Source organism: Vulpes lagopus, chromosome 12, assembly GCF_018345385.1.
Source record: "Vulpes lagopus strain Blue_001 chromosome 12, ASM1834538v1, whole genome shotgun sequence".
Lineage (NCBI taxonomy): Eukaryota > Metazoa > Chordata > Mammalia > Carnivora > Canidae > Vulpes > Vulpes lagopus.
The window spans coordinates 64527118-64551752 of NC_054835.1; the positions used below are offsets into that span (position 1 = coordinate 64527118).

The 24635-nt window shown below is 43.2% G+C and overlaps 1 protein-coding gene across 4 annotated transcripts in view; it reads right to left on the bottom strand.

Annotated features, from left to right (window-relative positions):
- GABRA2 (gamma-aminobutyric acid type A receptor subunit alpha2) overlaps positions 1-24635 on the bottom strand; it is a 121511-nt gene that overhangs the window by 89709 nt on the left and 7167 nt on the right. The window contains exon 1 of one of the 4 annotated variants that reach the window (XM_041723904.1): positions 17095-17191. The exons of the other annotated variants lie outside the window; for them this stretch is intronic. The gene's annotated coding sequence lies outside the window, so the exon portion shown is untranslated. Of the gene's footprint in view, positions 1-17094; positions 17192-24635 lie in introns of those variants that run through there. 4 annotated transcript variants of the gene reach the window in all.

A 24635-nucleotide genomic window follows, 5' to 3' on the forward strand; every position in this document is an offset into this window, starting at 1 on the left:
TTGATTCACTACACAGTTCTGCATAATCATGAGTTCTGTTAGGTGTAGGAAAGGATTTAAGCTTAGGAGACGGGGAAGCAGAAAGTAATTATCAAGCCTCGGGATATTCCCAGAGTCTAATCCTAATTTACAAAAATTTTCAAAAGAAGAGACAAGTGTTGTTGTTGTTGTTGTTTTATGGGAATTTTATAGAAAAAGGCAAGAAAAACACAAGGAACGTGCGCGAATTTTATTGGTTATCCTTTTAATTCATTTCATCGTGTGTTGATTCTCAATTTTCTCCTGGGAACTGCCCCTAAATTCCCCAAATGCTTGACCTCTGTTCTTGAACTCTGACCAACACAGGACCTGTACTTGTCCCTCTCGAGCACATTAGCTCATTCCACATCTGAATTTGCTATTATCCACTTTTGCCCTATCTATGTCAGACCCAGCACCACTCGTGTCTTAGACTCCAAAATTCCCTGGAGGAGGAGAAGCCTGGATATAATTACACACGCTAACTCACTTTATACATACCTTACAGGCAGCCATCAACTGAGTAGACTCTTAATATGTGCATTCTGATAAAAATATCCTGGTCTACTCCCTTCGGAGGCACCCTCCACCCACGCCAACACTTCACTTTCTTTCTCATTTGCCTGGTGACTCATATCAGTGCTGGCAATTTATATTAAAGGCTTCAATCCCCATTTCTTGCTTCCCCCCCCCCTTTTTTTTGTCCATATTTTCTTAACCTGAATAGTCCTTATAACTGCAACTGTTCACTTCTTAAGAGTATAAATACGGACCAACGTACAGCAGTCAATAGACTCCTAGCATTTCAAGGCGCTAAACACTATTTTTGAGGATTAAACATCCATCATGCTTTAAAAATACTGCAACAGATTGTCTTTCTAAATGGTGCCTTAAACAGCAGTTGTCCCTTCTTCACAAGCTCAGTGAAGAGATAATATATCCTTTGGGGTCAGGCTATGCTCTATTTTCTCCCCAGTAGACCCTCTAACTGCAAATAACTTTTCTTAAATGGATTCTCAAAATTTCTTTTTAAAGTCAAAGTTATTATTAAATTAAAGAAAATAAGAGAAGAATTGTTACGTGTACAAAGCATTTGCTTTAGCACTTCCTGCAGGGTAGCTCATTTAAACACAAAGGATTCCTGACTTTCCCGCTGCCAAATATGCCCCCGGAGCACAAGAACCCGCAAATAATCAGGACTTTGCTGGGCACAGCACCACCAGAGCACTATTGAAAGGAACTCCATCACAGTCGGATATGCTACGAGTTTCCTGCCTTGTTTTCATTTATTTATTATTTTCTGCATTACTTTAAAATAGAACTAGGTCCATTAGGATGGCGGTTCAACAGTAAGACTCTCAAAGGCTCTTTCTAAATATATGCTCCATCAGCTTATCATACCGCTTGGAACTAAATGTGGTTCCAGGAGCTCTGCTCACATCTCGCTTCCATTATTGTCATAATGGCACTGATGGATTTACCTCTTCCAAGAGTCCCGGGTCCTCATCTCCAGCTTTGCTGAGCCTGCTGCAGTGTGGCATCTCTTGCTTGACCTAGGGCTCCCACCTGCTGACCCTGCTAACCCCTAGCTGGATCGTAGCCCACAGTGCCCAGCCCACCTCCATCCTCAAGGAAGCATACCCCCCACCTTCCTTCCAAATTCACCCTCTGAGCTCCTGAAATCAACGTCCTCCACCCCTGTTTTCCTAGGCTCCTCACAGAACCTGAATCATCCTTCCTCCAAAACTCAAAATCCCCTTTCCTTGGCTCAGCTCCTGAGCTCCTCTCCCAAGACCTCTGATTTTATCCTGTCCAGTCCTTCCCTACCAATCTGCCCAAGCCGGTCTGCCAGTCGATTTTCTGACTTGCTGCAAATCTCCCATTCAAGAACCTGTTTGCCACAGCTGCTGCTGCTGCTGCTGCTGCTTCACACTCCTGCCCAGGCACAGCGCGTCCTTGCAATTATCTGGGGGGTTCAGCAAACCCTCAGCGGAAGCGGCCACTGCTTTCCAGCTTCCCAGATTGGTGGCATCGAACAGCTCCTCTCCTTGATGTTTATCAGGCAATTACAGGGCTTGGTGGCAGCTGTATGGGAATAAGTATGCCTTTGAGGGATCCAGAATCTGCATATCTAAATCACCGAGATTTACACGAACACTGGGTCTGCAGAGATTGTCACAGGACAATCAGGGACAAACCTGATGGCTTCAGAATCAGCAGCATATTCCATTTTCCCAGGGAGGTGGAAGGACTAAGACAACACTGCTGCCCTGCAGGGGCTTGACCTACTGGTAGGGGAAACCCTTATGTCTCATTCCTCACATTTTCACAGACCTTCTCCTTCCCAGAGGGAACAATACTGAAATAACACTTTTCAGCCCCACTTGGGGTGAGCACAGCATAATGGAGAGAAATGCTGAATCACTATGTTCTATACCTTAAACTAATATGACAATTGTCTGTCAACTATACTCAAAAATAATAGTAGTAGTAATAATAATAATACTACTAATAATAATAACATCCAAAGAAGCCCACTGAGAAAAAAAAAAAGGAAAAAAGAAATAACAATTCCAATCCCATTCACTGTCTGTTCATGCCTCCCCTGAGAGAGAAGTAACTTCCATGACAAGTAAGGTTGGGAGAAGGAATTGAACGTGTCAGCTCCACCACCCTCTCTGGTTTCCCATCTCCCTCCCCCGGAGACCTGTGCCTTGTGTTCTTCTTTCTTCCATGAAAAACATACATCAGGCATGAGCCTGTCATCTAGAGACAGAGCTGGGAATGTCCTTTTGGGGTTCTACACACATGGAACAGGGACGTGTATGCATCCTCAGGCCCATATCCTCCCCGGGGGTGGGGGGAGTATTAGGGAGCCTGAGGATAACCAACATCTAAGCCACAATCTCCAATCTAGGCCCGTCAGTAACAAAACGGACACCCTGATCTCTATGCCTTGGCTTTTTTACGTCTAGGTTCTATCTGAGTTGGGATTTAGGAGGCAAATAAAAGAGCCTTCATACTGGCCTCATAGACCCTCAACAGCTGGAGAAGAGCAATTCTACAAGCTTCTCACCCAAAATGTTGAATTTCACTTGACTAGGGCCTTGGTTTCCTCAACTGCGCACTCAACTAATATTTGATGATACTAAGCGCTAGGCACTGTCCTCGGATCCGAGGACACACAATGTCTAAAACGTCTGCATTCACAGAGCTTTCATTCTGTCCAGCCGGAATGGTTATACGACTTAAGGTCAGTACGAGGATTACGTGGGTTAGTATATGAGACGCACTTACAGTGGTGCCTGGATCATAGTCAGCACTCAGTACGCGAGGATGATGGTGAAGATGATGATGATGATGACGACGACGATGATGATGACGACGACAACGACACTCTGCTTCAGTTAGGGAAGCAGTGCCAACCCTACCTGAACAATTCTTGCCACGAATGCATTCTTCTTTCTCTGTGATTATCTCTGAGCTTCAGAAACCCCGGGAGGTAATGATGCTTCTCAGGTGAAAATCTTTCATAACTTCTGATTCTCAACTCCACTTGCACACCCCACACTCAGCTCCTCAGAGGATACTGTTGGTTAATATGCCATGCTGGGTCAGGAGGAATTTTTTCTTGGCTTTGAACGGACAGGGCTTTCATGGGGCATGTGTGTTTTGTGTTGCAATATTCAAGTAAAACATGCTCTGCGTATCATACTTTTAATTGGATTGTGGTAGGCAACGTTGAAAAAATCATTTTCTCATAGTCTCCTCTATGACAGTAGGGCATTGCTAAATAAATACAGCATGAAGTCAACAAGGATGTTGACAAACAAAGATGGCATTTCCTTTTTTTTTTTTTTTTTTTAGCTCACAATTTAAGATTTTACCTGTTGAAGGAACCAGGCAGACATGTAGAGAAAGAGGGAAGGGGGAGGATGGCAAGGGAAAGGGAGATAGGGAACTAAGGAAGATGTTTGGCAGGTGGGGGACGATGAAGATCTCAGTGAGGCCTTTCTTTGCACAATTTCTGGCTCATTCAAGTTGTTTTTGCCATTGCAGAGACAAGCCATCAGGCTTCTCTGGATTTTCTCCTCCTCCTCCTCCTCCTCCTCCTCCTCCTCCTCCTCACAAGCTTCATCCCAACCACAGAACTCAGCACGCCCCCTGGGCCTCCTGCCACCCCACCCAGCGCTTCTGCATACAGAATTGGCATTTCTTTAAGAGTATTCTAATTATCATCTCAGTGACACACATTTGCTAGTTAGGGATTCCAGGCTTACGTATTTGCTGGGTTGGTTCTAGTGTAGAAATGGCTAGATAAGCACGCTCCTGATCTTAGGTCCACGTATAGCCACCATCTCCCATGGAACGGATCTAGATTTGTCTCAGATGAAACTCCCTGCATACTCTTCCATCAGAGTCCTTTCATCTACACGCCACGCCAGTTATGAGGATCCTATGTACTAGCTTGGCTACTGGGTAGGATCTCGTCCATTTGAATTCCTGTTTAACCATCTGTGACAGATCTATTTATCTCAGCCACACTAATGTTCTGTACAGAAGGATTGATGAATTGTTTTCACAGGTAATGGATTAACTATCAGCACAGCCCATTTCTTCATCCATTCATTCAACCATCAAGATACAGGTGGTCATTTACAAATGTGGTGATCCACAATTTTGCCTTCATTTTGGAACAGGAAATCGAAACTTGGAGAACTTCCATATTACGGTATACACGGGGTCATAAAGACAGTAAGTAGCAGAAGCATTAACCAAAATATGTTCCTCCGACCCAGAGTCTACCAAATGATAGACACTGAACTGCGGAATGTTATCAAACACTGGCCATTCGTGTTTTAAAGTCTAATGAAAATCACTCACTGCAAATTTAAGGAGATAGTCTGAAATACATTCCTTATGAGACCTAACATTCTCTGACGCATTCTCTCCCCTTGTGTTGCTAAGTCTAATGCAAATCACTCATTCCAAATTTAAAGATATTCTGAAGTTAAACCTTAATGGGGCTTCACATTTCTGACACGTTAGTACCCACTTTTTATTGTGGTCGTTCCTGATATTCATTATACTTCAGTCTGTAGGACCCAAAACAAAGGCACTGGCAACCCTGTCAAATATTCGATAAATGTCCTATATTTCTGTACTCGGTTATGTATTGTATACGTTAAACAACATATCTACAACTGCCTAGTTCAAATATATTTTTTATAAACCACGTAATATTTGGAAAACATCTGATGATCTTTCTACCCTTCAAAATTCCTTTTTTTTTTTAAGTAATGACTCTTGGCATAAAAAGACTCTTCATGTATTTTTACATTACAGGGCAATGCTAAATGACAGCAAGAGCAGTGGGATCTCTACTCACATCCCTGAAAAGAGAGTGGTGGGAAGAAGAAAAGCAACTGGTGAAAAGAAGAGTCCCCTCTCCTGTCATCCTAGTTCTGGGAGCAATGAAACTAGAGACAATGCCTTATAGCTCTTTAGGAATGTGATACATTCGGGAAATCCAAAGTAATAAAGACGGCATTCCTTAAAGCTTGGAAAAAGAGACTTCATTAAAAAAAAAAAAAAAAACATTTCTCATGGTAGAGGTTAACTTATATTCTATCCAACAGGAAAAGCAGTTTGGAAATGGAGCTAGATTCAAACATCTTTGGATGATATCATCACAACAAATCCATAAAAAGCTACTAAGCAAATGATTTGGGATTGTTCTCAAGTTTTAATGACTGGTTATAAGCATCTGCCATATGGCTGCTGGTCATTATTAAGAAGAGAAAAATTCAAGTCTAAGCAGACCTACATGCAGCAAAGCCACAGTTTGCCAAAGGACAAAGATGACGAAGTTAAACCAACTTATTCAGTTGTTAAACATTTACTGAGTGACACTCTGCACTGGGTGTTGTGCTCAGTGCTGTGGGGATAAGACAATCAAGAAGACTTAGATCCTATACTCAAGAAATTCATAATCTTCTCAGGAAGCTAAGGCATGGACAAAAATAACAAGGATTCATATCATTCCCATTTAAGTAAAAGTCAGCAGTTTTTTCCTCCAAATTTGCCCAAGCCAAAAACCTTTGGGCCATCCTTGGCTCACCTAGTCTAAGAAGCTAGATATGCCCTAACCATATAAGACACTCAAAACCAGGGGCTTTTGAAAATGAATCAAGCAGCAGGAGTAAGATAGATGCTGAAGGTTGGATAATGAATGTAGGGAATGAAAGAATAAAGGATTTCAACAGGCCAGAAAGGAGACAGGTGGCAGGGGGAGTGTTAAAAATGTGTGGAGCTAATAGGTGAACATTAATGGGAAGAGCTAGCAGACGTTTGTACCTGCAGAGGTACAGCAGGCGTGAGGTCTCCAAGCTAAGGAAAGACTTTAGAAATGTGAACACACAGCGGCAGCTAAGTCCCTGGGAACAGATGAGACCACGATCAAGAATGAAAATGGGAGCAAGAAATATCTACATGTACTGAAAAGGAAAGAGAAGAGGTCTTCAGAGAGAAAAGAAGGAGAAATGCACTAACACAATATAATGGCCTATTTGAGAACAGATAATGACTTTTTAACTAATTCAAAGATCAATTTAGCAGTGGAACTCTTAAAGAAAAAACTATACTTCATTATATCGAATTTCTAATGTGTAACAGTTTTTCAACTTTCAGCTACAACTTTCAGCTACAAAGTTAATATTCTGAGAATATTTCGTAAAATATTTAATGAAAATGCAAAAGCATTAACAATCTTAAAATGCTTTTCAAAGGCATTTATTTAATACAGGCAGGGGTAATAAAAATAATTGTTATGAATTCTTAATAATGTACTTTAAAAGTCTGTTATTTCAGAATAGGTGATTTTATTCGAATTAACATCAATTTTGAGCAACAACTGACATCGAAAAAACATTGTTGAACCTAATTCAACTTATCCATAATAATTTTAAAGGAAAATCATGCATTCACGTGCAATGGCTTAAAACTACAATGCCTACAGCTGGTAATGTCATCACACAAAAACGAAAATGAAATTCCTTTATCTCTTGCTTGGGTTTCATTAATAAGAAATTTTGTAGATCAAGTAATCACATCAATGTCATATCTCGTCCTATAGATGGCACGTTATCATCTCCATGAAATTCCATCCCTACACAATCAAGGGGCATGTAAGACCCCAAAACTTGAAATCCAAGAAATCTAAGTTCAACTCAAGAGTCACACAGTAAGCATTTTGTGGATCTGCACAAATTACTTAAACTGGGTGCATTGTGATTTTTCTCACAGATGGGCTTCAGAATGCTAATCTCATAGTGTTTTTATAAGAATTGAATAAAACAATGTAAAGTATACTGTGTCTAGCACAGGTTAAACCATTTGTTAAATGGTCTATTTTAATCAATAATCACAATTGTCTTACTTTTGTATTGCATCACAAATTATTCCAGCTTGAAACAACACATATTCCTTAGTTCTGTAGGCCAGAGGCCCAGCCTGGTGGAAGTACGTTCTCTGTCCAGGGCCTGAGGCTGAAGTGAAGGTGTCCGTTGGGCTGTGTTCCTTTCTGGAGACTGGGGACGGAGGAGCTTCATGCTCATTCAAACCGTTGACTAAATTCAGTTCCTTGCAGTCGTAAACCTAAGGTCCTCCACGTCCTTGCTGGCGATGATGTCTCATGGCCTAGTGGGTGTCCACGTGCCTTGCCACGTGCTCCCTCCAGGAGTGGAGCATCTCCTTCACCTTAACTCCCTATCAACTCTCCCTGACTTCTCCACCTCTCACCCCCAGCACCAGATTTAAAGGGTTTAGAAGATTAGGTCAAGCCTACTAGAATAATCTCTCTTTCGTCAAGGCAAAGTGCCATATAACCAAGCCTACTCCTGAGACCTGATATATTCACGGTGCTGGGGATTTTAAAGGACTTACAAAACTTGCTGCAGGAGCCATGGGGCCATCTTAGAACTCTGTCTACCACAGCAGTTGTGGTATCAGCCTTAATAACTGTCTATTGTCTAACACTTTCAAATCATTTTAAAAAGCTATCATTTCTAAGACGTAAAGAAATAGGTGATGATGATTAGAAGCCTAATAAAATCCCTTATTTTGTCATGACATTAGGATTTAATTACATGTATGCAGGAGATACAACATCCTTATGGGAGTTTTAATTTCTAAAGAAGAGCCAGAAAAAAAAGACTATCTTTTACCTGCCTCCTCGTGCTTTCCCAGAACACCTGGCTTTCCTGGTTGGTTCTGTACTTCCATAGACATAATCTTGAAAGCCGGAAATTCTCTTTCATTTAGCTCCCATGTGTGAAAAGAAATACCGTGCGATTCATAGATTCTAACAAACTTCTGAAGTTTGATTCTCTAACAAACTTCTACTGGAAAGGCATCCCATAAAGGAAAAGCTTCATCACAGCTAACCCCAGGGTAAGTAGTTAAAAATAATCCAATTTCATGAATTCTCTTAAAGAGAATGTCCTATTTTTAAAGGATCTCTCATTTAAATTCATTATTTCCTAAATTGTGAACAAATCCCCCATGTTACGGCATGCTAGGGAAAATCACAGGGCAACTGGGAAGTTGGCCACTACTGAACTAGACCTACCACACACGCCAGATACTCTTATGGGAACATTACACACATATTGTCATTTAATTTTTTTTTAACATTCCTGTGAATGGTAGTTATGTTATACCTATTTTACCTCTGAAGAAGCTGAGGGTCAGAGAATATAGCTAATGTGTACAAAAACCACGTAAATAGAACCTTCTAAAGCCAAAAAATACAAACCCAGGTTTATCAGACCCCAAAGCCTGACCTCTTTCAAAGTACACTCTACTGCCTCGTAAAATTAACAGGAGTCAAATGGGGGCAAAAGAAAATGCATCTAAAAAAAAGATTTCGAAGGATTTCTTATATTTAATAATCTTTAATTTCTTTGGCTCTCATAGATACCTTTTCAGATGTCCTATTCTTTAAATTTAACTTATAATAACATTTAAATGGCTGGCATTGTTTTATTGTGTTCCTCCGTTTCTTAGCATTTACCCAAAACTTGATTCCCAACTTGGATTTATTTCCTTAGGGCAAAGGAGACTTTGCAAAGTTATTGTTAAAAAAAATTTTTTTTTTTTTTACTTAACAATAAGCCAAACAAAGCTGAAGCTTGTATGAATGACTGCATCAGTGTATTATTAATTGCTCAAATAATCTAAGCACTAATATGTTATGTATCAAAAAATGTTTATCTACCTGAACCACATGGTCATCTTGTGTCCTCATTAGCTATTCTTGCGCATAATAATGGGAAAAATTCTGACTCACGCCAAGTAAGGGGTAAAATCAACAAAGTGAAAATCAAAGATTCTGGCTTTAATTCACTGCGGCCCTAAGAGATTTTCTACTAATAAATGTTCTTTCTGTCTCCTCATATCTAAACTCAGATCCAAGACCCAGATACATGTCAAAGTCAAGGCTAACCAAGAAATGTGGTAATAAGAACCCCACCCCAAGCAAATAAATGAGTAGTGTTGCAAACCGTCCTTCTCTTTCCAGAAGCACTCATCCAGGGCTAATGGTCATACAGTTGCAATAAACAATGACCTCTTGACATCCAAAGAAGAGATATTCTCATTGCTATTCAGCACCTTGGTTGGATTTGGGGTTCTTAACGTCTGATCGGACAAAGGCTCTGGAGAAATTTGCATCCTGTGGAATGCCCCCTCTATCACAAAATAATTGTGTGATGAAGAACAAATAATTGGTCTCTGGCTCTCTTTATCTTACTAGGAAAATGAGGATCATCAAAGTATCTACCTCATGGGACTAATAATGAGTATTAAATCATAGGTAAAGTGCTTAGGATATTACCTGGTACCCGAAACATGTTAGATATTATTATTAATTCATTACAATTAGTAATATTTTATAATATTTAATCAGATAGCCGCCACAGGACAATTGAGAAATTTAAATGGACTGCATGAAGCTAAGAATAGTTTTGCATAATCTCAAAATTAAAAAAAAAAATTCTCGACGTGCTACTCAGGCTTTCGAAATACATTTCTGCAGTTTTGTTTTTCTATCATAAGCCACATTTATATTTTCTATCATATAACAGCAGCCCCCCCGGGCACCTCTGTCTCAGTGCTAGAATGCGGTGCCATGCCCCATGTGCTATAGACCACAGAACCTGTGCAACCTTTTGTTCACGCTCATTGCTCACATGGCCCCCAACTCAGTAACAGCAAGGGCCAGTGAATTTGTCTATTTTACTGTATTAAGTACAAAGCCCATCCTAATGGCTCTAATTTTATGTGCGACTGAAGTCAACGTTCAGCACTGCCACCGAACTCATGTGTCAATCAACATCGCTTCTGAGAAGGATGACTCATTGTAATAGATGTCAGAAGTCCGAATTGCTAACATTTAAAGATAAAACGGATTGTTAAAGGCCAAAAATGCACGTGAGGACCCCAATTCAGTAGCTGCCCTAAGTAAGGCCCCGTCTATGTATTTTTATGTTTATGAGTGTTGGAGTCACATAAATAATCATTGACAAATAATGACTTCTAGGTACCATGCCAGCCACTGCGGACACAGTAGTGAACTAGAACGACGTGGCCTCTGCTCCTCGTCCATTTAATTCCACTCTCCCTGGCAATTACTGTCACGGAGGTTTGAGATCTCAGGCTAACACTTCAAAGACCATCTCCTCTTAAATACCTGCAATTCAGGCTAGCATTTTACAGCCCAAGTGGCAAAAGCTCTTTATTCCTGGGAGCTGGGAAAGGCTCTAAAGATGACAAAGCCAATTTGTCAAAAAAAAAAAAAAAAAAGGCATGACAATTAACTAATAAACATGCTATTATGTTATACACAAAACATAGTTCATAAATTATATATCTTGAAACAAGATATGTGACCTGTGCCACCAAACGGTGCATTATCGGTCAGCACTGAAAACGAGCTGCACCCTGAGAAAGGGGTACTTCTTGCTAATTATGGTAGTCATTAAGCGGCCGAGTATGTCCAAGTCTACTTCTCCTCACCTTTGAAGTGAAATGTAGCTATAGACCTTCTTCCGAGCAAAGAATCTGAGCAGAAGTGACACCGTGTCACATCTGGGCCATCTGGGCAGAAGCCTTAAGTAACAATATTCTTCTGGACACGTGGCCTTTCCCTGACCCAGTGACCAGCAATATTTCAAACAGCAGAAGTCCATCAGCCTGAGACCCTGAGTAAGGGTGATGCACGGAGGAGCCCAACCCCTACAGATCCATCCACCCGCCATGGACAGTGTCAGGTTGTGAGCCAAATAAACGAGAGAGAAATAAAACTTAATGCTTCAAGCTAAGAGTCATCCCTGCCGCATAAGCCAGTCAATTCAGACTAAAGAGCTTCATAAACAAAAACTAGGTCTCTGACCCTATAAAGCAGAGCTGGGTCAGAAGAGTAGTGCACAGAAGCCCCTCTTGAAAGTTATTGAGGAAAACGCTACGGGGCCCATCTGGTAACAGGCTGACCTTACCTTACTACACATGCATTGACTTCTCACTTTTAACTGAAAGCATACAAATGAAGTACTATAGGAGGACGGAAGAAGATATCATCATTTTCAAACAGAAACTTGAAGACACAGGATTCCATCCAGTGAATCCAAACTGGCATCGGAATCAAGAACATTTGATGAAATGCAGAGTCCTGGGCCCAAACCAAAACGGACCACATTTCCGAGGCTTGGTTAAATTTGTGTTTAGCAAATTCCCCAAATGATTCCTTCATAACCCTTATAAAAATAAAATTTAAAAAAAAAATCCTGTTTGGGGCCCGAGGCTGCAAACTAGTAATACTCAGGTGTGTTTTGTTTGGGACGTTTGTTTTGATTTGAATTAGAATCGCTGGCCCTTAAAAATTAAGAAACTTCCCATAAAAATGGGTGTTTCCACTTGTGAAAAACTGGAATACTTGGCAACTCTTATCTCAAGCACTTATGGCCACAATCAGCTAAACCTCAGCCACCTTCTACAAGGCAGGCATGTGCTCAGGTCTCGTCTCCATCTCAACTCACTCTTTTATCTGACCTGCCCAAGGGAGAAATAGAGTTTGGGTCCCTTTACTCTGATTTCTGTTATACAGACTGGAGATGGTGCTCTGGAAAGCGAGAAGAAGGAAAACCCTGAAGAATGTTGAGCAAAAGAATTACATAATCAAATTTAACTAAAAAATTAAAATCTGGCCATACAGAAAATAGGATAGGGGTTTACATACTCAAGTGTTTGGGGGGTGGGGGGGCAGCACATCATTTCCTGGCCAAGCAGGCAATCTGGCTGAGTGACAAGAACTAAATGAGATCTCTGGCTAAATAGGAAGGACATACCTCCTCCATTTAGCAAACTGTTACTAAAGTTTCAATCGCTATCATCAATTCACTTTCTACTTCAGTTTCTGTCATCAGGAATTTCAGCCTGGGTTCACCAGATCTGTGATTTAAAAAAAAAAAAAGATAGAAATCCACATTTTGATTGGAAATGTCCTGATTTCTAAATGCTTTAAGCTAATTAAATTTTTTTTTAAAGCCATTCAGTTGGTTGTCATCTGTGTATTAGAGGACAGCAGAATTGGAGTCAGGAGGACTGCAAAGGAGTAAAGAGAATTTGAGAAATGGCTCTCGAAAGATCTTTAGCACTTGTAGATGGACAAATACGGACTCTATTCAGAACCACAAGACGGGGGATCCCTGGGTGGCGCAGCGGTTTGGCGCCTGCCTTTGGCCCAGGGGGTGATCCTGGAGACTCGGGATCAAATCCCATGTCGGGCTCCCGGTGCATGGAGCCTGCTTCTCCCTCTGCCTGTGTCTCTGCCTCTCTCTCTCTCTCTCTCTCTGTGACTATCATAAATAAATAAAAATTAAAAAAAAAAAAAAAGAACCACGAGACGAAAAGCAATCCTCGGTGACAAAATGATGAGTTTGAAGAATCTTACGGAACTCATGTATGGAAGTATACAGTGCATCATTAGTCTGTCGTCTATCCAACAAGCAGTATGGCCATCACCCACCTCCTACACGTAGTACTGGGGCTAGGACAAGAAAGGAGGAGGCCCAAGTCTCTACCTGTAGAGATCTCGGATTGCAGTAGATGGGACACAGAGTTACACAACGCTCCATTAAGCTAGGCCAAATATAGTAGTGGGTGATGTGTGTGTGTGTGTGTGTGTGTGTGTGTATGGGGGGGGGGTGACAGTCACGTAACACAGCTAGAAAGTAGTGACATCTAAGCTAGAACTCGGAGAAAGAAACACGGATGTCCCCAACAGACGCAAGAGCCTGTGTAAAGGCTAGATAAAGTCAAATATATTGTAAACACTGAAACAAGGGCAGTCACCCTAAAGCAGAGGTAGGTAGTGACAGTAGGTGAAAAGTGAGGACAGAAAAGGAGGGATCAGAGGCCAGAGTCTGGAGAGAGGACCTAAGGGCTCTGGACCTGCTCCTGAGAGTGGCGAGTGGTCATAGAAGGGACCTCATGGGGACAGGGACCCGCAAGTCCACGTCAGAGAGCAGCTTCTGGGCCACAGATGGCCTCCCGATGGCTCAATACCTGGGGATATGCAATCGAAGGAGATTATTCTGAGAAAACCATTAAAGGGATGAGCAGTAACCGCTGAAGGTTCCCCAGCCCCTTGGGGAGCACGGAGATCAAGGGAAGCCAAAGGGGGAGACCGGGGAGGAGGGGGAAGGAGAGCAAGGTCCAGGAGGGGGCGGGCCTGCAGCCGCAGCCAGAGCCCAGGGGTCACGGGCAAGCCCCGCGGGGATGTCGCCCCTCCCTGTCACACCGCAGGACGCGGAGCCCCGCGTGGATGCAGCCCAGGTGCTCCCGGTCCCGCGCTCTGCACACCCAGGCCGTGCTCCCTCCCGCCACAGGGTAGGAAAAACTGGCCTTAGGTCTCCGTTCCAAGAACCTTATTTTCTACTCTATTTGCCTTGAAACAAGCCACGCAAGAGGAGACACATTTTAGATGGCAGGGACACCGCAGGTCTTAGCGATGGTCCCCTGCTCTTCGTGGTGTAGAAACTGAGGCGCTGGCTGCTCCCTGGCCTGCTCAGGTCATGGGGCTCGTAGAGGGACAAGGGGTTCCCCGCATATGGACAGGGGGTTTTAGGCTTTTATACACGGTGTGGCCGTCACAGCCTTTTTTTTTTTTTTTTTAAGCGTCACAGCCTCTTCTGATCGCAGCGAAGGCGCTTTCCCTCTGAGTCTTTACATTTAAAATAGAATCGGTTTCTTAGGAATTTAGGATCCTCCAGGTTTATAATCTGGTCTCTGGCAGCCACTTGAATACACAGTATGTATAATATGTTTTAAAGGAGATCACTTTTTTTTTCATCTGTCCAAAAAAGAAAATTTTGAAGCATCTTAAATAGAACACACAAAGAGAGAGCGCTATCGTTTCTCTACCCTGGGGATTACACACGTGGCGAAAGTTTATTCGCCACGATACTATATTACGGATTGAACTAGTTTCTTATGATCAATTATTTATACTAGTTTAGTTGACGACCTTCATGTCAATATATAGAATTATAGGGACGCCTGGGGGGCTCAGCGGTTGAGCGTCTACCTTCAGCCCAGGGCGTGACCCCGGGGTCCTGGGATCGAGTCCCGAGTCGGGCTCCCTGCATGGAGCCTGCTTCTCCCTCTGCCTGGGTCTCCACCTCTCTCTCTCTGTGTCTCTCATGAATAAATAAAAATAAAAATCTTTAACTATATATATATTTTTTATATATAGTAACTAGTAAGAGCTGCAAAATCCAACACATTTTAATGAAGCATAGTCCAAAGGCCACCGTGGCATTGTCAGAGACTAGTGCTGATTTTTCGATGTTATAGGGATGTTCTTATTTACAGAGCAGAATTTAAAGTGTGCTGACAACTAAATAAAGAAAGTGTATTTAATATTATGCACCATATTCACAGGAATTAATGATCAATCTATTTACCAGCAATGTTGCAAAAGCAGATCATAAGCAATGAATTTGTCTATGATCATATTCTGATAAAAATAAGGTTTATCACCAGAACCTTTAGAAATAGAAATCAGGGATTCCCAATTGTCAGAGTAAACCCTAAACCGACAGCAGTAGTAATGATAATAATCACCGCCCCAACAACGGTGTTTAGTGAGGCCTCAAGAAACCTCCGCATTGCATTTTACGCTGTATGGATGCCCCCGAAGGTCGTACCATGTGGGGCCTCAGCTGAGTACCTCCTGGCCACTTGAAGTACACTTCGGCCCAGGACCAGCTGCACGGGCATCACCCGGGGGCTTGTTACAAAGGCAGCATCTTGAGCTCCACAGTCACCGTCAGAATCGAAATCTGCCTTTTGACAATCACTATCCAGGTTATTCATCTGCAGATTAAAGTTTTAAGCCCTTCAGATAAATCAACTAACCATTAGAACGAATACCGATTTTCCATTTTTACAGAGCAGGAAATTGAGGCACAAAGACATCAAGTAATTTTTCTATTAAGCATCAGTAGATGTGACAGGCATTGCTAGAAGCCGACTGAATATCAAACGCATCTTCCTTCTTTCTAATAGATCTCCAATTTTCCCAGATGCTCTCATGGCTTGAAATAGCCAGGAGATAAATGCGGAAATCAGCTGCAAGAGCTGGGAAGGTCTATTTTTCTAATGAAAGGAACTAACAGAGCTACTAGTGCCATCCCTTCCTTTTACACCAGCCTTTGCCGTGGACACGAGAGCTGGAGCTGCAGCAGCCGTCTTGGGATCATGAGGTGGCACAGCATTAGGACAGAGGCCAACGCCAAGGAAGAGGAAGTGGAAAAATAAAAACAGTCTGGGTTCCTCAAGCTTTTGATGCCATCACTTCGGGCTCAGTCTGCACTTGAAACCACCCACCTACAGACCTTTTCTTTGGCAGAAAAAAAGGACCCCCACTGAGGTCACTGCAGGCAGATCGTTCTGTTAGTTTCCGACAAACATGTCCCTAACTGATAAAGCCTATGATATCCTTTCACCTACATTTTCTTGTTTTGTTCAGATGCTTGCTCCCTCCTTTATTTCCCACTGGCGTTAGTTAAAGCTGCACTAGAAGAAGGCACTTGGGACTGATGACCACATCCTCTCCTAACATCTTTCAACACAAGTGGGTAAAGCATCACACCACCCTCTCCGACCAGGTGGGCAAAATTATAGAAATGACAGGCGACAAGACAGGTCCCTAAAAGGAAAAGGGTTTGAAGACACGTGTGCTTCTCACCCTCACCCACTTTCCTATCCACTCACACACACATGCACCTGCTGACTTCATCCGCGGCGAGGTTCTGCTTGACCTCCCAGTGTTCGAAGGCGGCAGCAACAGCGGCAGGAAGGGCAGCTGCTCCCTGCACCTGGTGGCTGTCGGAGGTCTGAGAGTAAGATGCCTGCATCGGAAGCCGCCACCAGAAATGACAAAGTCTAGACCAGGAGTGGCCGTGGTCAAAGGGGAACGACAGACACACGCAACCCGCAGTGTGACCCGCAGCCCCGCACCTAGATGTCTGTACCCCGGGGTCAGCAGCCGGGTCCCCCGGGGCTTTTCATCAGCTCCTATTTCACAGATGACAACATCAATCCCAAACGGCCCCTCCTGCCTCCTGAAGTCAGGGTCATACCATCAGCTTGGTGGCACAACCAGAAACACCTCCAAGAGCCCCTCGGATAATCTGGGAACCTTGAAAGAAGCGGAAGTCGAAAAAGAATTCCAGAAATACTCTCCTCCCTAACTTATCTCCCTTCTCTAGGAATCCAGGCACTATTACTGGATGCTGTGTGTTTTACGAATAATGAGGCAGTTTTGAAAAGACCTCACCTCTCTTACATGCTGGCGTGCTGCCCTCTGAGCACTGCGGATCCCACGCTTCTGTCCAGGGATGTCCTGTGAGTTATCTCCGACCCTGCAATTCTGGTATCAACGTTAAGACCGAAGCTTCTCAAGACCAGTTGAAAGGACACTTAGTTTTCATTTTTAGTCTTCAAGGGACTTACCATCCTCCCAGGAACGCTCCAGTGACGACCTTCACACGGCCCCACACTCAGCCCTATTCTGTCCTAACATTCCCATCACCTGCAGCCACCCCACTCACCCCCGAGAGTCGGAAGCTCCCTTCCTCTGCTACCTGTTGGGTGACTCTATGCTGCTCTACAAAGCACGATCATCAGCCTCACATTTTTTGCTTCGATGATCATCCTCTCACATGCCCTAGATAACTAATTAAATCTGCCCTCTCATAGTCCCCTCTAGCCGACCTGAACACCAGCCTTGCAATCCCATTTTCTCTTAATTAATCCTTCCTCTCTCTCGGTATGCAAACTTTAATCTTCCATGTAAACCTGGCTGGCATTTTAGCCCACTGTTTCCTCTCTTGAGAAACTGGAGAGTTTATGTAATCGTGGGAACAGAAACGAATTTGTTCCATTTACCCTAATTTTCTGACGATGGCTGATTTGCTTAACTTCTACTGCAAAGGCTTCTAAAGAAGTCATACAACTGAATACATTTGGACTCTCCGACTCAAGTATCTGAGGAGGAGAGCTCAGCATCCTCTGCCTCAAAAGCTAAAATCTTCTGAGGAAGTAGAGGTAAAGTGGACCTCTCTCTCTTTTTTATTTATTTATTTTTGTCATCCTTTTCTAAGAATCCCCCACGACATTCCTCGTCCTCCCCAAACCACTCCTCCGTCTCGAGTCTGGAGATCTTTTCTGTCCTTGGAAAGCTTTTAAGACATGCCATTCTAAAAGCACCCGAACCTTCTCCCTTCATAATACAAGTCAAATGTCTAATAATTCTTGCTAAAAACCATCGGCATCCCCACAAAACACAGTCTAAATACAGGTTTGGGAATGCTATGAAAAGACACAAGTTTTATCCTCTCTTCAATCTTCTTTAATCCTGTGACATTGCTCTTCTATTCGGACACAAAATCCAACTGTGCTACTTACTCATTATATCCTATTCCTGAAATATCCCCCCAAAGCTGTTACAATTTACTAACCATCTCCTCAAAATAGTTGCAATGGCATTACCTTTGTTTTGATGTGGATTTTTCCTGTGGGTACTACATCAGGAAAGAGTCACACCTTCTCTTTTATTGTATTTTAAGTCAAATTAACACGATGCCTTAACTGAACATATCCTCTGAGAATAGTGAAATACTTTTATGCAGAAAGAATGTCACCACACATGTTCCTGGAACAATCCTCGTGCTACAATTTGCATTCCTTCCCCTAAAAGAAAACCAACATCCCAAATGCTGATAAAGATATTTTTTAAATGGGGCTCTTACTACTGTACTTTTTAATATTATGCAAAAACTTTTGTTTTGCCATGTTTTAAATATTGAAATAAGAAGGACCTTACTTCAAGATGACAAAAATCAACATCACAACTTACAGCAAACGAAGATGGAGATGGGCTCATATTTTCTATGTATCAGTTTTTGCATTTTTTGAAAAGGTATAAGAAAAACAGACAAAGATATCAAAACTACTACTTCATCAAAGTTACTTAAAATGCAAAAAAAAAAAAAAAGAAAGAAAGAAAAACAACGGAGAATTTGAGAGATCTACATCTCATTCTAATATCCCTAGTATGATGAACCTCCACGTGAAATATTTTTAGATTTAGTCATTAATTTTATTCTTACACATTACTTTTAAATGACAAGATCTGTACCTCAAGGGACGAGGGTATTTCAAGTCAAAAACAAGTTTCCAGAATTCTGTGTAGTGTCAGGATCATTAAAAATGTAAAAGAAATAAACTTAATACTCCTTACATGACACATCATGTAATTTATTTCTTTTATTTCAAAAGGATGTCTCGTTATTATCTAACTCCTCTCTAGCTCAAAAGAAGTTAAAATAAGGCATACACACACACACACACAAAGAATTTTAGAGTTTTTTTTTTAAAAAGAGAACTGAGAAGTGCCCAGAAGTTTCAACTGGAATTACCACTTACCTTACTACCTCTGAGAATGCTACTTTTAACATAAATACCCTCAACACCTATGCCACAGACCCAAAAAGACATGCTCTCTAGATGTCATAGTCCTCTACAGATAAAATTCTCAGCCTGGCAGTAAATATACCAAAAATCACTCTTCCCGTGATGAGAGAAGACAAGCAATAATGTTCAATAAAGTAAATAGGGTGGTCATACTGTATTTTTAATTAAGGAGGGAAAGAAGAAACCAACGCCCAGGATACTCCTAAGGCAGAAGGAACCAAAATAATGGTGTGATATGAATTTCTGCAAAGTCTGGGTCTTATTCATCAAAATATCTCCAGCATTTAAAGTAAGACCCGGCCAATACTCGGCCCTTAGTAAGAAACAGTTGAAAGCATGAACAATGATTAGAGACACAGAACTTGGCCAACTCCAGTTATGGGGTACAGGAGAAATGAATTCTCCTCTAAACCTCATTAGCATGTTCTTATAATGGAACATACGTTGTAATATTTCAAGTCATTTTGAGCATCGTACTGTACCTTCTTATCTATCCTCCGAGGGACGTCAACCACCAGGGGCCAATCCCACTGCCTGGACATCTTTAGCCTCTGCGGAATGTCTGGCACATCCTAAGCCTTCAGTAGACATGTGTCAAGGAACAGAATACTAGAATAATTTAATTTGACTCTTCCCATGTTAACACACTGAAACGTAATGAATTGCGGACTGGCCAAGCTGTTCACTTGGCCACCTCCACTACCGATAGAGATTCCTACAATATGATTGAGCTGCAGCAATCAAAAAATAACCCTGAAACACATGGACCGGTCATGCGTATGGTCCAATCTATCCAGGGTGTTAAAAAGGGTGAAAAGAGAAACGCTGGTGGCACCTGAGCTTGGACGCTAGCGAGAAGATAGAGGCAGCGAGGCCTGCGTGCGCCTCCAATGGCGAGACCCATAAAGACCTGCCTGCGTCTCCAACGGCAAGACCATAAGACCATCAAGACCCATAAAGACCTGCCTGCGTCTCCTACGGCAGGACCCATAAAGACCTGCCTGTGTCTCCAACGGCAAGACCATCAAGACCCGTAAAGACCTGCCTGTGTCTCCAACGGCAAGACCATCAAGACCCATAAAGACCTGCCTGCGCCTCCAACGGCAAGACCATAAAGACCTGCCTGCGCCTCCAACGGCAAGACCCATAAAGACCTGCCTGTGCCTCCAACGGCAAGACCATAAAGACCAGCAAGACCCATAAAGACCTGCATACGCCTCCAACGGCAAGACCATAAAGACCTGCCTGTGCCTCCAACCGCACGACCCATGAAGACCAGCAAGACCCATAAAGACCTGCCTGCGCCTCCAACAGCAAGAGCAATAACGCCTCAAGATTATGACTGATGACGATGCTCTTCTAGCACCGATGGTCGAGAGAAAAGACGGCTACGCGAGCATGGTTCAAGGTGAAAAGAGAGCCTCAGCAGGGGTTTATGCACCGTGAGTGGGATCCCCTGGGCCACGCGTCTCACTGCGTCCCCCGATGCTGCTGGAGGGCGGCCCCCGGGGGAGGCCGGCGCTCGCTGCCCTGTGTCAGCCCGTCTTCCCCGGAGAACACATCCCGAGCTGCGCCTGCTTCAAACCCCACGCGGAGCAAACACTCTGCGGAGCCACGTCAGGCTGCCACTCCTCAGGGAGCCCGTCTCGGCTCCCTTCTCGGCCGCCGGGGGCACAGGCGACCCGGCCAAGACCCCCGGGCGTCGCCTCCAGATACGGCAGGGGACCCAGAGACCCGCCGACGTCCCCGTGGGCTCGGGGGCAGCGGTGAGGAGGCCCGGGACGTCCAGGCTCCAGGCCGCAGCCTCCCGCAACACGGTCCCAGGCACACAGGAACCCCAGGCCGCGACGTCACTTGTGCCCTCGCCCGAGCCCTTCAACACCCGCGTGGCATCTCCCCGACTCACTCCCAGCCTCTCCCTCGCCAGCCCATGGAGCGCGCTGTTCCCGGCACCCTTGGGGGAACCCGGGGCGGGGAGGGTGGTGGCCCAGGCCCAGGCCCCACAGGCTGAGAGCCCCTTCGGCTCCGACATGCGGGGACCCCAGACGGCTGAGGCACGGGGGGGGACACGATGTTCTCAGGGGCCCCGGGCCTCCCTGGAAACACAGCCCCCCACCCCTTACCTCCACCCCAGCGGGGAAGGAGCTGGAGGCCAGGCCCCGGCCCCGAGTCCACCCTGCTTCCTCGGACCCCACACCTCCTCAACCCCATCTCCCTTTTCCTGATGCCCTTGCACCCCACTTCTCTCCTCCCCACTTCGAGGTCCACGTGGAGGCTTCCCGCTGTTCCTTGTGGGTTCGTTGAGGCCCGAGGCCTCCACCGCGTGTCCCCTTCCCAGGTGCCGTCAAGCATCAGGCAGAGGCCCGGTGGCTGCAAAGCCCAGAGCTGTCGCCATTCAAGGGCCAAGTGCAACCCCAGGTTTCAGACTGATGGACGCGCTTTCGGTTTTACGTCCCTAACATCATCACCAACGTCCTATAGTAAGGTGGCAGGCTGTGAATACATCTTTTCTCCTACAGGTGAACTTATTACCGTGAACTGATGACACCGACTTATTACGTGTCACGATCATAAAGAGCAAGACATAGGTCGTACTTCTTTTGTGACCGGCTTTGGTTCCAGAGATCCTGTACGTATATGAACACGTGTCTGCAAAAAGGAAACTGACTGCATAAGAAATGCACAACCTCCCCCTTCTTTAGAACTGGGTTACGGGGGGCCCCCAGGTAAAGCATCGGTTATGCGTCCGACTCTTGGTTTCAGCTCGGGTCGTCATCTCAGGGCCATGAGATCGGTTTCCTGCTCAACGCGGAGTCTGCTTCAGTTTCTCTCTCCCTCTCCCTTTCCCCCTCCCCCTATGCTCCCACTCACTCTCTCGCTCTCTCTAAAATAAATACATAAATCTTTTAAAAAGATAAAATAAAACTGGGTTAGGCCTACTACAAAGTCATCATTTTTAAAGAAGTCAGAGCTTTTATACATTAAGTGGAACACTGGGTGACACGCGCTATTGCATTCTGTTGCAACAGCAGCAGCAATAACACTTACGTGGATTGACTTCTTACTCTGCTTGCCATACACCAACTTTTGGATATCAAGAAAACAAAAAATTGAATCCCCAACAAACCAGTAAGTCACACATTTTTACTCCCATATTACAAATAAAGAAACCAAAGCAAGGAGAGATTGAGTAGATGCTGAAAGTACGGTGGTTATCATACAGCAGCAACAGAATTCAAACCCGAAGGTGCTGGTATCCAGAGGCACCGATCTCAAGCACTAATTTATAAAACAATAAGATGCTATTTGGAGGTCAGAATCCCTCGTAGGTTCTGAAGGAGCTCAGATTTCTCCCTGTTAGTTTTTCCCACTAAACAGCCTATATTTTATTTTTATAAATTTGAGAGTAGTTAAAATTCATAGAAATGTGTTGTCATCCATCTCTCTACAGCCTGAAGGCAAATATCCAAGAGTGAAGTTGGAAACTGACCCTCAGACCCTAAGCCTATGATCTGACATCGTATTTTTTAATGGCTTTAAGCATAAAGTTTCTTCAAGGTTTCAGAGTATAAAACTAGAGCATGGAAGGAAAAAAAAAATCTATCTGGATGACCTCCTCGAAACAGCTTTTCAAAATGCAGTTAAGCATGGTTCTCAATCTAGATTTTCCAGACTGAATCTATAATTTAGATACCAAGCCTTGTCATTTCTAATAGTTGTCACTGTTGAGCATTGTGGATGTTAGCTGTCACAAGTGTATGAGGCCTGTCTACACATTCATTTTTCAAATGACCCCATAAAATTGGTCCAAAGAACAAATGCTGCTCTTTTTATTCAGTTAACAATTTGAAAGCCTCTTATGGAATGTAAAAATCCACGTGTGATACTCGTAGTTGTTGGCTCTGATGGCTAAAATGAAGAGGAAAAATTAATTCAGTGATTAGTTCTAGCTAATCTAAACATATGGTCTTGGTTGATAAGATATCAAGGCAAGCCCATCGCAGGTCTCCAGGCTCACAAAGAAGTAAAGCCTACCAAATGCACAAGACCTACCAGTATTTTCCCGGCGTGTTCTCAAAGACACTACCTCCTGAGATGTTCTTCTGGAAGAATTCTCTTCATGTTCCTGACAATCATAACACTCATCAACTGTGTGTCACATTATGCTCGCTCAAGAATTTTAATTTACTTGAACTGCATCATATCCTTGGGAGATATAAATAGAATAAGTAGATCCTCTCCCGCCATTTCACAGATGAGTAAATTAAGTCACAGATGGGATAAATGAATCACCCCAAATCACACAGTTCAAGACAGAATCACGGCTAACATTGTCAGGATCTGAGGAACTGGTATAATGACAGCTCTAATTCACCAAGATGTCAGCCTAAAATATGCCGATGCTAATAGTGGAAGGCCAGCATGTTAATTAAACGACAACGGCTCCTCTGATTCAAGGATAAGGTAAGTTCTATTGTCAATTCCTTTCATGATAGCACAGTAAAAATAAAATAAAGTAAAATAAAATAAAATAATGGGATAAAATTCAGATTCATTCAAGAAATATTTGAGGGCTTACCATGTGCCAGGTACTGTCCTAGAGGCTTAGGACAGATGATGCATCAATGAATCGAGCAACAAAACAGACACAAATCCCTGACTTCAATGAGCCTACATTCTAGCAGAAGGGACAAAAATAAGCATTTGACAAAATAGTGATAGAGATGTAAATTATCTTAAATATGAAAAGGTAACAAGTACTAAGGAAAAAAAGAAAAAAATGAAGCTGAGCAAGCAGGATCAGAATTATTAAGAAGGTGGATGAGGTTATAGTATTTATTTGGTTGGGAAGGGTAGGCCTCATCGAGATGAGATCAAAGGATATCCAGGGAAGAGGGAAGAGCCAGGGAAAAAGCTCTAAGGAGTATCCTGGTGTGTTCAAAGAACAGAAAGGAAGCCAATGTGTCCGCAGCGGTGTTAGTAAGAAGGTGGGCTGTGTGAGGTGAGGTCAGAGAAAGAATAAGGGGACAGATCATGCAGGGCCTTGGAGACCACCAAAAGGAACCTGATTTTAATTCTGAACCAAGTAGAAATAATTGCAGAATTTTGAGCAGTTCAGTGGTATGATGTAACTCAAATTTTAGAGAGACTCTATTATTAATCATAAAATATCCTGAAATTCTATCACTCAATGTATTGTACCATCTTTATCATATATGTGAACTTACCCTCCTCCTTACCCTCCTCTTTTCAGGATAAAATACTATTATTTACCCTCCTCCTTTCAGGATAAAATACTATTATTGCCATTTTCCCCAAGAAATCACCAAGAGTCAGAGTGCCTATGTAATCTGGCTAGGGTAAAATCTAGTAAGGGGTAGAGCCGGGTGAAAAGAACCATTTTTCTGACTTGTAGTTCAAGACTGATTGCGCTTTCTTAAAGACTCATTTACATAAAGGTTATAAAGAAAAGAAAATAATAATTAAGATTATTATCCAGGTTTTTCATCAACAGACAT